This window comes from Danio rerio, chromosome 14, assembly GCF_052040795.2.
Source record: "Danio rerio strain M-AB ecotype USA chromosome 14, GRCz13ab, whole genome shotgun sequence".
Classification (NCBI taxonomy): Eukaryota; Metazoa; Chordata; class Actinopteri; order Cypriniformes; family Danionidae; genus Danio; species Danio rerio.
In genome coordinates, this window is record NC_141034.1 from 10,587,501 (window position 1) to 10,605,985 (window position 18,485).

An 18,485-nucleotide genomic window follows, 5' to 3' on the forward strand; every position below is an offset into this window, starting at 1 on the left:
AGTGTATCCATCTTCTGATGGCTACTTCCAGCAGGATAACGTGCCATGTCATAAAGCGTGAATCATCTCGTACTGGTTTCCTGAACAGGACAATGAGTTCACTGTACTTAAGTGGCCTCCACAGTCACCAGCTCTCAATCCAATAGAGCACCCTTGGGATGTGTTGGAATGGGAGATTTGCATTATGGATGTGCAGCTGACTGCAACTGTTTGATGCTATCATGTCAGTATGGACCAAAATCTCATAGGAATATACCTTGCTGAATCTATGCCACAAAGAATTAAGGTAGTTCTGAAGGCAAAAGGGGGTCCAACCCGGTACTAGTAAGGTGTACCTAATAAAGTGTCCAGTGAGTGTAGCTAGAGGATCAGATTTAGATATCATTGTTTTGATTTAGATCTCATCATGGTGACATGCAGTATTTTTGCGCACAAATTAAAATTCTGAATTTACATGCCAACTATTAACAAATCTCTAACATTTTCCTACATCAGCCTTTTTTTGTCTGTGCAATATCAGGAAGCACATGGCTTATCCACATGTGCCAAACAAAACAATCACAAGTTCATTTAAAACGAACGGTTTAATAATTATTAACAACCCCTGCTGCTCCAGACTTGTCTTTCTGCTTCATCCCGTAACAACACTCAGCTGGATTAATTGAGAGTTGTGTCATGCAACTCGGTTATGAAAGAATCTGATAACTCGTGTCATGATGTTCAAAGGGAATCAATTAATGATGAAAATTCAGTGGATGTGAAATATGAGAATACATCTGCATGCTAATATACACCAAAGACGTGTTCGTCGAGAGAATGCCACGCTGAGATGAAACAAACTGCATCTCCCACACACAGGAAATGTCTCATTAAACATTTATATATGCATATCATTCAACTATGTAAAACGATCTTCCCTAGATGACAGGCTTTTTTTTTTTGGCAGAGGAAGTTCCTCGAATAGCGTTGACACCACGAGCGAGGGCTATTCCACATATGCACAATTTATTTATCTCGGTAGCATGAAAATAAAGCGTTTTGAAAGTCGACACAAATAGCATTATTTCTGGGCCAGTGCATATGTCAGCATGATGTGCGGGTGGAGATGTTACGACTATTACCAGCAATACTGAAACGAATGCGTGCAGACTCATCAGTAATATTGCATCTTATGTTTTTGTGATAGCGTTATTAGAAAGTCAGAGGTGAAAAGATCTGCTTCTGTCCCAAACGACATTGAGAGTGGACAATGAAAATAAGATCTTTCAAACCTTAAACCTGCTGACCTAAACCAGATTGTGCTGCCTTTCAGAATGCGTTAGAGCTCATGAGGAGAGATTTAGCCGTTATCGCGGCCTGAGGACGAGGGAAAGATACTTCCTAAGTACAACTTAACACAATCCAGCAGCGATTGATGAAGTGCCATCTGCCCTCCCGTTATGCTGTTAATTAGGACATTAGGCGAGCAGTAATGAGGCTACACTGGTCCAGTTGTGTCTGTGAAAGATGCCACTCTGCATATCATTTACAAGAATCCCAGTCATTTGCTAAAAATCATTATGTAAGAATTACAAAAAAAATATCCATGTTATTTATATGGTCATTTAAAATCATTTGCTGAAATTTTCACCGTGTTTTGGAATAGAGTGGAGGAACTATGATGTCAATTTGTAAGCAAAAACCTGGAAGCGAGTTAGCATTTTAACAGTTACAGTTCCCTCATTCTAAAGCCAATGTTTTTTTTTTTTTTTTCAATGGGATTTCAGTTAAATCACTTAAATAAGCTTCGTGGCTTACACAAACTCAAGATACTTTTGTGTTTTACTCTACGACATAAACATTGCAACGCTGTAGTATTTTTTCCCAGTGAAACGAGTCCTTGCAGGATCGGGAAATACCACATTCAGAGAATCCAGCAAACTTAGTTCTGATCGCAGCCTTAGGAGAAATGTTTCCAAACTACAAAACGCTGGCTAGAGTAGTGCTAATTCCATTTTTTGGTCATGAGAAGTCGACTTTCCGAGGCAAAGACACAGACTTTAATGACAATTGCCTCTGCATCAGTCTCCCTTGATGCATTTGATTACGCACAGCCAAGCACCCAGTTCAGGTCGACGCAGGAGGAAGATATTAGTTAAGGCAGATAAGAGTTTTTGTTCATTTGTCAAATAAATAATTGAATAATCTAGCCTATATGGTTGTCGTGCAAGTTCATTATTAAAATATGAATGAAACAAGCGATTAGAAAGTCTGCAAATTAAATAACGATCAATAATAGGTTATGATGGAATTTTTACAACCCTCTCCGTCAAAATGACGGACAATGAGAAAGTCCAACTGTCCAACCTCTGTATAGCGTGGATTATAATATAATAAACCGAGAGATTAAACCTATGTCATGGGCCGTATTTCTAATAAGCTTGAAAAGTTCTTTGTAGCAGGGCAGTGCTGACGTCAGAGGTGAGCACCCTGCCCCAAAGCACTGTTGTCCGTTTATAGCCTAATGTTTGCATTTAAGATCCAAAAGTGCTAAAAGTTGTATTTTTGTGTGAGAGTTATCCGGTTGAATAAACTGTGTAAGTGTGATGAGCAATGTTTGAATACACAGCTTGTTGTTTGCAATCTTCTAAAAACCCTATGGGAAAATCCTATGGGAATTTTATCGAGGGAACCAGTTTTATCTAGCAGCCGATTACCCTACAAGGTGACGTCATAGGTCCTTCAATCTATTGCGCTCTCCACAAATCTGTGGTTTTGTAAATCGCGCATGGTATTTCTAATATTTTTGTTGATGATTTTCATATTTATTTGCTATATTTATTAGATATACACTGTAAAATGTATCCGGTAATTAGCTATTTTTTTATATTTATTTACGCTTTTGAACTGCATTATGGGATCTTTATCTTTTTTTTTTTGACAAATTATAATCATGGAAAGTGACTTTTATTAACATTTTAAATATTATATTGGGCCCTATCATAGGTGCAAGACGTGTTTGGTGTGATTTCTTACTATTTTCAGACCAGCACAATAGTAAATTTCCCGTTTTGCAACACGTTGTTTATATAGCAAATCCATTTGTGCTGCTTTGTGGACTTATGAGTGTTCCGGTCTGAAAAGAAGGTTTCAAGGCACATTGTTGGCACATTGCGATTTTAAATAACTGAAATAGACTGCGCCATTGACCAACAATTTTAGACTATGTCTAAAGTCCAGCGCAGATCGCTTTAGTTATACATCTATGCAGGTCCAAACACTTACACATTGTTTAATACACACAAGATGTACAGCAATACACAAATAGGAAACAAAATTAAGAATTAAAAGTTACAAAAAATATTATTTTCTATAAAAATAATCGTTCGACCATGCGGCAGGGCGCAAACCATGTTTTTCCATCCTTAAAATAGCAAAGGTGAATTTGAACATGCCCTTAATGCTTTTGCACCAAGTGTTTTAAACTTCAAACCAAGATTGTTAAAATAGAAGCCATTGTCTGGGTTGGTGTTGTATATTACGACACAAAAACCTTGTATTAAACAGCCAGTACTTTTTCAGTTATTTTATTACTTTTTCTGTTTTTTTTTTTTTTTGTTATTTATTTTATTACTTATGACTAGAACCAGACAAAATCTGCTGACATTTTTCGCTATTTCTGCAAGAATTCTGTAAAAAAATGTGGAATGATTTTAGGAGTATCATAACTAAAAACATAATATATGAAGATTCTGTGTGGGCCTACTTATGACTTATTTCTCTTTATATTATTTCATGTACATTATATTATTTCAAGCTACTAAATGTTCAATAAAAATCTCTTTGTTACCTGTACAGTTGAATTTTCAACATCAAAATTTGAACAAGCAGAGATCAACATCCTAAAATGCACTTTAGAACCGTAAATAAACCGAAAACACTTGTGGATCCAAAAATACAGAAACTGTTAATAATAGATATTTTTGTGCAGAGTAGCATTACAGCGTCTCATTGATCTTTGTTATTGTGTCTTGAGGAGGTGAAGTACTGATTGAAAAAAATATTGTGCTGAACATGATTCAATTTTATGTTATAATTTTTAGGCCAAATTAGGTTAATGGTGACAAAAAAAGATATTTTAAAGGGCACCTATGATGAAAATCAAGTTTTATATGTTGTCAGGACAGAACTGTGTATATTTAGTGCCCACAGTCATATTGGAGTGATATAAACCCAACAAGTCCCGTTTTAAAAATTTCTTGACATTAGAATAGGATCCAAATCCGAGTCATTTTTAAAGCCCATCGCAACGTGAAGTAGGAGTGCATTTTCCCCGCCCACCGAATTGATTGACAGGTGCCATGTTTCTATAATTACATGTATACACGTCTACAGAAATGTTTTTTTCAAAGAAACTGATATTAAAACATATGTAACAACTCTCTGTGATCAGCTGCACCTCAGTAATTAATTTGATAAGTTTTTAAACAGTGCATGTTTGTAACAAAGAGAGTAAAATTCCTATGCTATCCTTACTCACCATAATCACCACATGGAGTCAGTGAACACGCATATGTGAGTGTGTACTTGAGAATCATCATTTCAGAAAAGCTTTAATAAACTCCACCGCAAATACGTCAAATAAACTCACTTGGTATTTTTGACTAGTGACCTTATTTCAGCTTCATTCATGTCTGTTTCTATCACTGACTGCTGTTAATCTGACATCTTGTAAAAAAGGTAAAATGGGTACCCTTTACCAACAAGTGTGATCCCAAATAAGAAATATGGGTTTGATTTTTGATATTGATATTGTTTAGACTTAAAATGAATACAAAAATACAAATACAAAAATGAATAATCTTTTGCCTGACACTGATCTTGAGATCTTGAGAAAAAAAGTAAATTAACTGTTTTGTGTTTGCCTTTTGGTGATTGATGATAAAAAAATAATATAGAGAGAAATAAGTCTGTAAAATAACAGAAAAAGAGCTTTCAGTTTACTACAAGGTTTTTGAACTGTAAAATAACAGCAACCCTGACAATGTATCACTTAAAAAAAATGTGTTAATAATTAATTTTTTCAAGCTTTTCAAGGTTAAAAGTTGTTGGAAGAAAGATCAAGATCTCACAATGCAATTCAAAAGCAATTGGAAAAATATATAATAATATAAACATGAATCACAAAATATGGAAAACTGCTTATTATTGTTAAAAAAAGTGCACTCATGAATCTCCTTAATATTGCATAGAATTATATTATTCCAAAAAAAAAAAAAAAAAAAAAAAAAAACTTAATTGGCTTCCGGTTAAATATTGTACTCAGTAATTCTTAACAGAATATATTACAGATCTGATTTATATGAACTAACAAAACTGTTCAGTTGATGTTCTTAAATCTCACTTGAAAACATATTGTCATCTTTTGGTTTAGTTTGTTGTGGTGGAAAGGGCCCTTTTTATCTATTGTGGGAAAAACACCAGTTTTAACTCTTAATTTTATTCTGAACAATTACTGAAGAAACAAATATGTGCACTGTGCACTAAAAGTATTAAATGACTCTTTAAATGAGCTAGACGAAACAGTTAATAAGCACTTCACACAATTTACAGCAAGTCATTTCATGAACCACATGGCATGACATTTCAAACTGTGTCTCATTCTATAAATTTAAAGCACTAAAACACCCTGTTAGAGCAAGATGAAGCTGCTTTGTTATTTGTTGCACAAATTAAAGAGAATGTATGCCTATTCAATCTTATAAAATGTATTTCTCTCACACAAAGGGCAAGATTTTCTAGGTTACCTGGTTTTGCGTGAGTATATTATGGAGATCTCCCAGTGTATGCGCCTCATGATTGTGTTTATTAACAATGATTGCCTTATTGTGTTGTGGAGTTTTTATTAACTGCAGCAGAGTAATGGTTTAAACTGTATTGAATGAGACCGTATTGATTGTTGACTGAGAAAGCCAACATGCTGTTCTGCCTGTTGTGTATTTCCTCTGCATTACACCTGTATTACTGCAACCCTCACTACATTAAAGATAACAGCTAAGACAGACATGGTAGTAAATTCATTTTAATACCGACTCCCTGCCACTAACAGAGAAAAAACACAGGCAGCCTCAGATATAGAACCATATGGTGTGGTTCTCACCATTATCCAAGATTATGTTATTTTGGTAACGTTCAAAAAAGCAGATGCCTCAGGTAATGCTGCAATGAATCTAACATGATCAATTATTACATTTAAAGGATACAGATATTTGACTGGCCTGCCTGCAGTCCCAACCTGTCTTCAATAGAGAATGTGTGATGCATTTTAAAGTGCAACTTGCTGTAACTTGCTTTAGCTGGTTTTACATAGCTTGTTTTACTTGGTTTCTGGAACGTTCCTTTATCAGACTCAAATGCCAGTCCATGGACTAATTCTGATGGCATACGAGGTAAGCTACTGAGTAAACTGATCATGCCCAAAAAAGTCGTCGGTAAGTGGTCAACAGTATGGCAAAAAGGAACAGAAGTTGTCGGTGGTGTCATATCTCACCGCAGCATCAGTTTTACACACAGAATGCAGCCAGTCAGACTTAGCCCGGTGTACATATTTCACAGTTCTCAAAATTGTAGCCATGGGCACATATTCCCAATAAGGCTTTGCCGAATAGACAACTGGGTCATCTTAACGAACTGCAAAGTTGCCATTTTCACTTGTTTCTGTCATTAATGAAGCTCCTAGAGAGAATTTTTCTAGTTCAATTCTAGATCAATTCTAACTGTTGAGTCCTTGTCAATTTTGTAATACTCCTTTGTTTGTAATTTAATAATCACTATTAAAAACAAATGTATAATATATTTTGAAGAATGTTTTTAGCCATGGTAAACTACAGAGAGCAAAAGCTACTATTCATCAACATTAATATCCATCCATATTTTATTAGGTTATTTATTTATTTTTTTATATAAATATTTTTTTTGCCATGTACAATTATTAGTATGAGTGTTGATAGGCTTGTTTAAGGTTAGCTTATAAATTGATCAAGTTTAATTAGAGGGGTCAAATTCTGATAGCCACAGTTTGTAATGCTTTATTATGGACTTGTTTGCTTTATTATTTAACAAGACTTTTTCAGAGATCCAGCCTCAGATACAGATTAATGTGGTATGGTTCCCATCATTGTCCAAAAATATTTTCTAAAAACCGTTAGCATTTTTTTTTTTTACAATTTTTTACCATAAGGTAGGATGTCCATTAAACTTTTAGAATGCCTCCTGCACATGGTGGTGAAGATACATACTACGTTTTTTAGTGATATATTTATGGGTTCTTAAATTATTTTAATAACATTCACAATGGTTGATGCCTGATATAATGCTGCAACAAATCTAGCAAGATTCAATTTTACATTTAAAGGATGCAGGTATTTGACTGGCCTGCCTGAAGTCCCAACCTGTCTCCAACAGAAAATGTGTGGTGCATTTGGAAGTGTAACCTGCTGTAACTTGCTTTAGCTGCTTTTACCTAGGTTGGTTTTACCTGGTTACTGAAACTTTTCTTCATCAGACTCAAATGCCAGTCCACACACTAATTCCGATGCCATACAAGGTAAGCTGCTGAGTAAACTGGTCATGTCCAAAAAATCGTCCATATGGAGATAAGTGGTCAACAGTATGGCAAAAAAAAGAACAGAGGTTGTCGGTAGTGTCTGAGTTACCTAGTGATACATTAATTGGTTCTTAAATTATGTTGGTAACATTCAAAATGGCTGATGCCTGACGTATTGCTGCAACAAATCTACCAAGATTATTATTTTTTAATTTAAAAAGTCCAGGTATTTGACTGGCCTACCTGCAGTCCCAACCTGTCTCCAATGGAGAATGTGTGGTGCATTTTGAAGTGTAATATGCAAAAATGAAAACCCTATGCTGTTGTCCACCTTAAGGCTTGTTTGCAGGAAGAATGGACAAAATTACACTTCATCACCTGGTGTCCAAAAATGGAATACGTGGCTGGACCCATTTCTGTGTGGAGTTTGCATGCTCTCCTCATGTTTGCGTGGGTTTCCACCACAGTCCAAAGACCTGTGCTATTGGTGAATTGAAGTAAATTGGCCAAAGTGTGTGTGTGAATGTGAGTGTGTATGGGTATTTCCCAGTACTGGGTTGCAGCTGAAAGGTCATCCGCTGTGTAAAACATATGCTGGAATAGTTGGCGATTCATTTCCCTGTGGCGACCCCTGATGAATAAAGGGACTAAGCCAAAGGAAAAAGAATGAATAAACATTTAAGCTGCTTGATTTTAGAAACATGACATGACGTTTCTGCCAGTTTCCCATAGACATCTAGAAAGAGATGTAGGTTTCTATGCACTTTATTAATGGGTATTAACACCAATCTGTCATTCTGTCAAACCATCACTTTATGAGTGGATCTAAGAATATACAAGAGTTCACTGGCTTAATTAACTAATCACTTCATTAAAGTACTTTGATATAAATGTGTCACTTTTAGCTATGCAAGTAATTTTCCTCCACTGTCCCTGTGGGCAAATCAACAAGAGACATAAGGGCTAAAAGTACCATATGCGTCACTTAAGTGAATAAATGAAAGAGTGACATTTAAGACACTCGTACCCCTCTTATCTTAAATAGCTCAATTATGCTGGTCATTCCTTTCCCTTTTTAGGATCATTTATGTCAATCCTGATGAACTTGCCTGTCATTTCATAGGGTTTACATGTCCAGGGGTAAAGCTTATGTTTTTGTGTGATGTGTGTTTTAGTGAGATAAATGTCAGTGATGTCAACGAATAATGAGAATTTAAAGTTTCACCAGCTTTATTGATCAAACCACTTATTTGTAGTTCAACTCAATTCAATTCAACTCGATTCATGTCTCTCACACTCACTCATTGTCTCACTTTCCTATGGCTTAGTCTATAGGTCACCACAGTGGAATGAACTGCCAACTGTTTCGGCATATGTTTTACGCAGCAGATGCCCTTAGAACTGCAACCCAGTACTGGGAAGCACCCTTTCACACTCAATCACACACTCATATTCTATGACCAATTTAGTTTATTCAATTCACCTATAGTGCATGTCTTTGGATTGTGGTGGAAACTGGAGCACTCAGAGGAAACTCCACATAGAAATGCCAACTGGCCCAGCCAGAACTGGAACCAGCGACCTTCTTGCTGTGAGGCGAAAGTGCTAACCACTGTGCCACAAACGTAATTCATCTTTATTTTTATGTTACTTATCATTGTAACTTACATTTTTAAATGTATATATGAATTAAATTTGCGCCCTACTGAAAAAAAAACATCTTAAATCAGCCTAGGCTGGTTTTAGCTGGTCGACCAGGCTGGTTTTAGAGGGGTTTTGGCCATTTCCAGGCTGGTTTCCAGCCATTTCCAGCCTGGTTTTAGCTGGTCAGGCTGGAAGATGACCAGCTAAAACCAGCTTGATCAGCCTAGCCAGGCTGGGAGCCCAGCCAAAACCAGCTATTTCCAGCTTAAACCAGGCTGGTCAAGCTGGTTTTAGCTGGATTTAGCTGGTCATTTTCCATTCTGACCAGCTAAGACCAGGCTGGAAATGGCTGGAAACCAGTCTGGAAATGGCCAAAACCCCTCTAAAACCAGCCTGGTCGACCAGCGAAAACCAGCCAACCAGCCTTGGCTGGTTTAAGCTGGATTTTTCAGCAGGGCACGTACATGTGTAAACAGAATTAGGGGCAGTTCACACAGAACGCATTTATCTTTCTTATGCTTATGTATGTGTTGTATTTGAAGCTTCGAGCGCTTCTCTTGTGAACCACAACCGCCATGTTATAAACTAAATTTCCCATAAGCTTTTCTGCCTGGGACTGATTGCAGTAACAGGTGTTTCTCATCAGCATTACCGCATATAGGCCTCACTCCTTCACCAGCTTAATGTGAAGTCTTAATTGCCCAGCAGTCATTACCGAGCGGTCTTTCATTGTGCTTTTGCCTTACCTCTTTCTTGACCCTTTAGCCTGTTATATCGACTATTATTGTTCTCTGCCTGCTATGAACTCTGTCTATTTATCCACCTGATTTTCGATTGGCCTTCTGTTATTGATCTTTGTCATCTGTACCTCAAATAAAGCTTGCAGATGAATCCAATAGATGATTTCACGCGGCCACTATTTGTAAAAGTGAAATCGATGCTGCGGTGGGTAGAAACCTGGAAGTTTCGTTGGAAGTTACATAGGAACGTTGTGCACCTGGCTGTATATCTTATCAGTGAGGAGAAAGTGACACAAATTTATAATTTCACTGCATTCCAAGTGACCCGAAGGTCCGTTCTAAATGAATGGTAAAAATAAAAAGGGACATCAGACCTTGTTTTCAGCTAAGTTAAGGGAAATGGCACTAGTTAACGTTTTCTTTCCCAAACATGCGTTTTAAATGCCATTAATCACACTTGAGTTAATGAACTGATTCTTTCACTATATTACACTTGTCACGATACTGAATTAAAAGCAAGACCGTCAATTTCCCGCTAACATTTAAGTCACTGTTGATGGCTTTCTTAAAACAGCGCTGATTGGCCATTGTGTTCATGTGCTCAACAGAAATTACTGTGATTGGCCATTGTGTTCACGTGCTCAATAGAAATGACTGTGATTGGCTGAGAAGGTCATCAGTTCACCCTCCGCTGTTTACCGAGTACAAACACAGATGAGCAATCTGCTTGATGACTCGACTGATCTGTGTTTGCACTGGGTGAAGACCAGTAAACTGAGGAGCACTGGTGAATACTATGGTATATCAGCGCTGTTTATGAACGTGCTCAGCGGCGCTTGAATGTTAACGGGAAATGGACGTTTTTAAAACTTCAGTACAGGGACAACACGAGGGTGTGCTACAGAGGACTGCATTGTTTTATCGCTAACTGAGTTACATAGGCTGAAGAAGGAAAGCGTCCCCACGGTGTTTAACTGGTGCCATAAACTGAAGCCTAAGACACTTGAGCCTATTACCCTTAAAGGGATTGTGATGTTGTTTGATGCTGAATTGCTTTGAATTGTTTAAATTAAACTTACTGAATGATATTAAAGTGATGTTTACAACATTTCTGCATTTTGAAATCTCTGCAACAGCTGGATGTTTATAGTCCACAGCATGTTACTGCAATGTTTACAGTGCTGGTCCTATACTTCCGGGTTTCTTCCCACCGTGGCCTCGCTTTGGTTCTTTAGAATGACAGCCACGTGAAATAAGCGTATGGCTTCTGACTCATCACCATGCATATCGCAAGAGTTGCCACCTAGTGGCTGTGTTCAGATACCCTTGTGCATTATGCTGTGCTTTTTTTCAAATAATTCTGAAGCATTGTGAATTAAGCCCTTGATGTGTTTTAATATATTATATTTACCCTTTTACTTCCCTAGGAACCCTAAAGGGGGTCACACACCAAATGGGCCGTGACTCGCATATGACAGTTAGAAGTAGCGCACACCGGACGTGCACATTTGAATGATATTTAATATGAAATTATTCAGATGGAGCTCTGTGACGCAGCAGGAATATGGTGTCCTGAGTCGCTAGGAACCCTAAAGGGGGTCACAAACTAAATGCGCCACGACATGCACATGGCAGTTGGAAGTAGCGCACACCGAACGTGCACATTTGGATGCTATTTAATATGAAACTGTTCAGAAGGCGCTCTGTGACGCGACAGAAATGTGAGGTGTCCTATGTCATAGCTGGGTGCCGTAGACAGTCAGTGACTTGCGGAGCGGGTGTTCGTACTCTAATAGAAATCTATGTTTAGAATTCTGAAAAGCATGACGAAGCGTGGAGTGGTGCATCGTGGAATTGCGCATCTGTTGTGCAACCTCTTCTAGTCCATAGAAATGGCAATAGTCTTAAAATGCTTAAATCCCAATAATTGCTGCTTGTGACTATATTTTTGTATTCATTCATTAATTTTCCTTTGGATTAGTCCCCTATTTATCAAGGGTCACCACAGCAGAATGAACTACCGACTATATTTTTGTTTATTTTAGATTCTAGCAAATATATTCATTAAATTGATATTTCAACCAAAACATTTGTCCTTGTTTTGTCAAAACATGTCCTTACATTTTCTTCAATTACACCTAAGTGGTTTGAAACTTCTTCTTTTGAAAACAAAACAAGACATAGTTTTAATACAATGCAACCTTACTATAGGAGTCAATGGCTGCTGCTTTTCAAAATACCATAAATAAATAATTTAATACAATAAATAATTTTATGTTCACCACAATAAAGAAACTTAAGATTGGAACAAGTGAAGAATGAGTAAATGATGAGAGCTTTTCTTTAAACTATTCCTTTAATGCAGCACTTGTCAAAAATCTTGCTGCCTAAATATTTCTAATTGAATCAAAGAAACTTATTAAGTGATCTGAACTCACGTCAATCAAACTGATTATTAAAGGTGCAGGTGATTGTTTTCAGAAAGATTTTTTGTTGTGCTGGTTGAAAGTCTCTTAACATTACAATAGTGATGATGAATATGCATTTATATCTGTTTTTTTATATTCTTGGTAAGGCATAAGACTAAAAAATGTTCATCCAATTAAAATTTGTTGAGTCGATAATTCTCATGATTCTGATAAGTAGCTCAAACGTTGTCAACAAATGTAGATTTGTATATCTGTGCATCCCTCTTCACGCAGACAGATCTGCCGTTCACATGCACACAAGAGAGACAGAGGCAAAATTAAAAGCTGAATCAAAACCTTTTAAAATCATTAATTTTCTTTTCAGCTTAGTCCCTTTATTAATCTGGGGTCGCCACAGCAGAATGAAACGCCAACTTATCCAACACATGTTTTACGCAGGGGATGCCCTTCCAGCTGCAACCCACCACTGGAAAACACTCATTACTCTTACATTCACACACATACACTATAGACATTTTTTAGCTTACTCAATTTACCTGAACCCCATGTCGTTGGACTTATGGAAGAAACTCGAGCAAAGACGCGATCTGAGAGAATCACCGATGCTTATGAGATACTTGGCATGCTAAGTATCTGGAGCTGTTGGCGATTCAAATCATGCCGTGTGAAATGAGTTTTGACTGAAAATAACATCAGCGATGGCCTACAGCCAATGAGAGAGCAGCATTAACTTGTTTGTGTGTACCTGCAGGCCAGCGGAAGACTGGGGGAGAAGTTAAAATCGCTTATTTTCGGTTTATTTGGAACCAAGAAATGGAGAAAAAACTAGTGGAGGTTTGACAGGAGCATCCATGTCTGTTTGACGTTTCATACAGAAAGTTAAAAAAAAAGTTGAGGAGAAATTGCTAATTCCATTCAAACCAAGGAGAGCAAATATGTAAATGTTCTACCCCCTTAAATGCTGTTTTCTTGTTATGTAGTTAATAACAAAAGATATACTGCGTGTTTTTGGCTGTGAGAGGTAGATTGGACGAAGTTGTCGGCGATTCTTACAATTTTAAAGTCATGCAGTGTGAAAGCCCCTGTTGCCGATCCATCTTGCAGTGTAAACAAAGCAGCGACAAAACGCTAGCCCAGATAGTCATGCAGTGTGAAAACATCTGTGACATGACTATTTTGAAAATCATGCAGTCTGAACTTGGCATTAACACGCCCCTATATTGTTTAATATTATATATTCAGTCTGAAATAGCATGTAAGTATAACTTAGTAATAAGTGTAAGTCCTGCACGCTGCCAGCCAACAACTAGCAAGCAACAGTAGTTGCTTTAGGACAAAGTGAGAGATTGAGACCAACAATCCTTGCATGCATGAAATTTTGCATATTATGACAAGTTTTGCTTGTACAGTACATAACTGAAAACGTGCCAGATATAATACAGGTTTTCGTTTGGAATTGTAGTATTTTAAAGTACTATGAAGCTTTTTAACTGCGAATGACATGATGTAGTGGGTTGTCTACTGTCATCTTTATAGTGGTGTTTGTGATTTCAGGAGGGGTGGCTTTGGACAGCAGGGTAGGAACTGTGTTTTCAAAGATATTATGCTAATGGTTAGCATTTTGGCAGATCACCTACTGCACCTTCAAGTAAAAAACTAAACTTTGCAAGTCTAAAAAATGTTTTTGAAACCTGATTAACTGATTAATTTTATTTAAAGTAACAAAAAAGCATTTGTTTTCATGACTTTTTGTCATATTTTTGTACAGTGAGATATTGAAGTTCTGAGGCAAAATCACAATGTCTTGTACTTCATATTTCATTCATAAATACATTAATGGACTATTTATCAAGCCACTTAATGGAAACACAAAAATATTTCCTGCTTTAAGATTTATTAAGTACGTCTTACCACAACTCCAACAACATAATAGCAGATGCCTTGAGCACAATTGATGACGCTTTGAAGTGACATTTCATTGAGCAATATATACTGTATCATTTGACACACGTTTCGCTTCAGCTCCTCTGTCCTCGAATTTCATCTTAGTATCCTTTCCTTTCATTCTAAAAGGTTTTTTTAAAACAAAAAAGAAAGGATGTTAGGAGAGGACATGTAAAAAAAGCAAAACACGAAGAGCACTGAATAAAGGGCAAGGCTGGCAATCAGGCCTGGGTGAGTTTAACCAGCTGTCTCTAATTATTCTCCTAATTGGCTTGATTTAATTAAAGGAAATTACTTCTTCAAACCCCGTCCATGTGTATCGTGAGAGTAAGTAGTGTGTTTGATGAAAGCTGTTTACACCTGCTGTTAGGATGCATTCTAAAATAAAATAGTCCGATATCTAGCTGACTCGATGCCTCGCTGTTCTGCCAGACAATGACAGCCTCATGAAAGTACATCACTAAATAAATAAATAGCACAATACTTCAACGTGCATAACAATTAAATGAAAGAGAAGGGAAGCTTTGGTGAGAACAGATATATTTTATTCAAAGTATTTTAGCTTAAAGTAGACAGAATGTAATGTGATCATTAGATTTGGATGTGCCTTATTGTCTTATTACCTCCTTATGCTGCCAGCAAGATTTGATTGCAGCATAAATATCAGGTTTTGTTTTCTTCCCCACACCACTTCGCCAGGTGTCTATTGTTAGGTAAATTGGTGGTCCTCTGCTGCTGTTTATACACATACCATGACCAGGCACAATGCCCGAGTTTTTTTTTTTTTTTAGACAGATAGATATGCTAGATATGTGAGGGTGTTAAAGTCGCCATTAAAGGGAAGGTATGATGAACCCTTTTCACATGATGGCTATGACGTGTTTAACAGTTTCAGCATCTTGATTGCTTGAAAGTTTTTATAATATTTATTTTCTAAAAAAAAACGTCTGCACATTTATAAAGCTACACTTCCAGCAGCAGCTAGCTCTATGCAACTGTCACATGGTTGCCTACTGAAGCTAAGCTGGGTCAGTACCTGGATAGGAGACCACATGGGAAAGCTAGGTTGTTGCTGGAAGTGGTGTTAGTGAGACCAGCAGGGGGCTCAACCTGTGATCTGTGTGGGTCCTAACACCCCAGTATATGGATGGGGACTCTATACTGCTCAGTGAGTTTAGTCTTTTCAGATGATACGTTAAACCGAGGTCCTGACACTCTGTGGTCGTTAAAAATCCCAAGAAGTAGGGTTTTAATCCCGGCATCCTGCACAATTTTTGTCCACTTGCCTCTGTTTATCATGGCCTACTAACATCCCCATATCATAATTGGCTTCATCACTCTGTCTTCTCTCCACCAATCAGCTGGCATGTTGCGTGCGGTCTGACGCTATATGGCTGCTGTCACGTCATTCAGGTGGATGCTGCACACTGGTGGTGGATGAAGAGATTACCCCCAAAAATGTGTAAAGGTGCAGTCACACAGGACTTTTCTCCCCATAGACTTCCATTCATATCACGCGACTGCGTCAGACCAGAAACTCAATGTTGTGCGTCAAGTTTCACAGATCAAGGCTTTGGAAAGTTAAAGCTTGGTGAACTCTGACCTGCGAAATCGCATCACTTGACTGCGTGTGAACAATCGAGGATCAAAACATGACGTCTCTGTACAGGAATTTGGATCTATCGCCTATAAAATATGGACCTATCGTTAGCTTTTTTAAATGTCTAATCATCTTGTTTAATCCCGCCCCTTTTCACAGTGCCATATGACAGAATTTCACAAGCTCAAACTCTAGTGTGACCGCAGCTTGATCACCAAGTGATCACCAGCAATCTAACCTTTATAGATCGCTGGACAACATTTATTATCACCTGGACTACAAATCCTGTCATGCACCTCACTCACACCTGCTCCGGTTCACCTTTGATTACATTCACAAACAGCTGGTAGCTCATCTTAGACGGATTAAATAGACTATATAAACTGTTCACACATTCACTTCCGGTGTGTGGTACAGTCCCTTTCCGTAAGGAATCTGTAACGGTAAATTTGTTTCAGGACTTGTAAAAGTGTTTGGTGTCTTGTTATTTTTTTTCTAAAATGTAAATTTGTTTTGTCCTTGGTAAAATTGTTTTTCCTATGTATTTGTGTCTGATGATAGGTAAAAATGTTTTTTAAAATGTAAAATTGTCTCGAGCTTTGTAAAAGTGTTTTACACTTTGTAATGTTGTTTTGCACTTCCTGGCCACCGTACATTGAAGATCGTAAGGTGAAATATTTTTGATTCATTTACAAATTGTGTCACAAATTTTCTCAGAAAACATATTTCTAAAGGTGCTGTTGATTTGAAATTTTCACCAGATGTTGATCAGCCAAAGAATTGCATATATGAAAAGAAAACAAATCTAATCAGTTTACAAATGAAGTTATATGTAGTAAAAATGAAGTGACAGGGAAAAAAAATGAAGACATGAAGAAAGGGAGGTGTAGAAAGGCAGTAAAAGCCCAGACAGCAGCTGAAATCGCTTAGTAGTTATTCAGCAAAATGGTGACTTGTCAAATTCTTATTTCCCCCATTGTATATATATAAATGAGAAGTGTAAATTTTGATTTTGTGTTGACTTTAGGAAAAGAACTGATATTTATGATGCCATTTGTTTAGGTACACACCACATTAAACAGAAGTATAGTTTTTAGCTTCATGGCCAAAAAAGGCATGTTCAACAAAATAGACATGAGTTTAAAGTCCCTGCAAAATGAACTCTGAATGCAGTTGAAACATTTTGGATGTTATGACCCACAACGTCATCAACTCCTCTATCTTGTTATGAATAATTTATAAAACTCCTCTTCAGTAAAGAGCAACTCTGTTCAACCGGTTGTGAAAAAAATTCTCATTTTTTTTTTAGAAACATTTAATGACAGTGCACTTTTCAATAGCATTGAAAAGCTTTCTTCATTCAAAGAGTTTACTGCCCTTTTTCACCCACTGTTTTGTAGAAGAGTTAAATTTTGTCCATAATTCATCTTTCACGGACTACTGCTTTGAGCATATTCAGAATAGAGCCAGGCATACTCAAATGCCAGAACTTTGGGTTCATAAATTAAATCAAAAAGATTTTAGAAAATTACTTAATCTACAGTATATAAGTAGATACAAAAAATTTACTTGCTAAAAGAATTTAATCGAAAAGCTGGAAAACACACGTCACAATGAAACTATTATATTTATATAAATTAAATAAAAATTATTTAAGGCATATACATCAGATATATCTTTTTAAAATGGTTTTAAATGCACGACAAGGTACCACTTGATGTAAAGAGCACTGTATTTAGTGTATTGTGTACAGATATTGTGTATGTACAGGACAAGAACATAGAATATCTCATAGTAACATGTGTTAGCTACCTCTTAATGAATATTTGTGAGCTATTTGTGAGTTGGTTGATCCCCATCAGTTCCCTGTTAAAGCACACTTTGACATCCTCAAGATTACACTGACAAATGAGGGCTCTAGCAATTTTTTATTTTTTTACGTATGAGGGAATACATTTATTTGGAATTGTAATAAATATTGACTGGAACTACTATATGTGAGTCCTGAGAAATTGGTGTTTTAAGTTGGCTTTTATTTAAGTTTTATTTGGTATTTTTATCCTTTGAGGTCAATCTCTTGTACCAGCAAACTGCTTGTATATTGCCGTTCTGGGGATAAATGTAACAGGGATCATTGATGCTCTGCTGTTCTGATCTTGTGCTGCTGCTGTTAACTGCATGATGGCCACAGTCACTGTTTCACTGCTGTTATGACCATGGTGTGCACTTGACGAGGAGATCTGTGTCTGTGGATGTATCTGTGTGTACTCCGCATACATCCTGATCGCCAGCCAGCCGATGACAATAAGCTAAGTTCTATTTTTGTGATTCTGTTAGTGTTAAATGTGAATAATGTTATATGTTAATGATATATTTAGGTTTGTAATGTGTTTAGTTTTATCTAATCTATAGTTTATCTGTCTGTTATGGCATTTGTCTGTTGCTTTTTGTTTGATTTTGATTGATGTGAACTTCAAATTCTATTTTAAATTAGATGATTCAACTGCTCTTTGGCTTGTGTGTCTATTATTGTTACTTTAACC

The 18,485-nt window shown here is 36.9% G+C and overlaps 2 protein-coding genes and 1 long non-coding RNA gene across 5 annotated transcripts in view; 1 reads left to right on the forward strand and 2 right to left on the reverse strand.

Annotated features, from left to right (window-relative positions):
* LOC147840770 (uncharacterized) overlaps positions 1-18,485 on the forward strand; it is an 821,899-nt gene that overhangs the window by 360,836 nt on the left and 442,578 nt on the right. The gene's annotated exons all lie outside the window — the stretch shown is intronic.
* Positions 1-18,485, reverse strand: part of il1rapl2 (interleukin 1 receptor accessory protein-like 2) — a 596,834-nt gene that overhangs the window by 242,123 nt on the left and 336,226 nt on the right.
* The window catches only part of commd5 (COMM domain containing 5), a 432,514-nt gene continuing 418,269 nt past the window's right edge, over positions 4,241-18,485 (reverse strand). Inside the window, exon 8 of the transcript XR_015506759.1 lies at positions 4,241-4,368. The gene's annotated coding sequence lies outside the window, so the exon portion shown is untranslated. The remainder of the gene's footprint in view (positions 4,369-18,485) is intronic.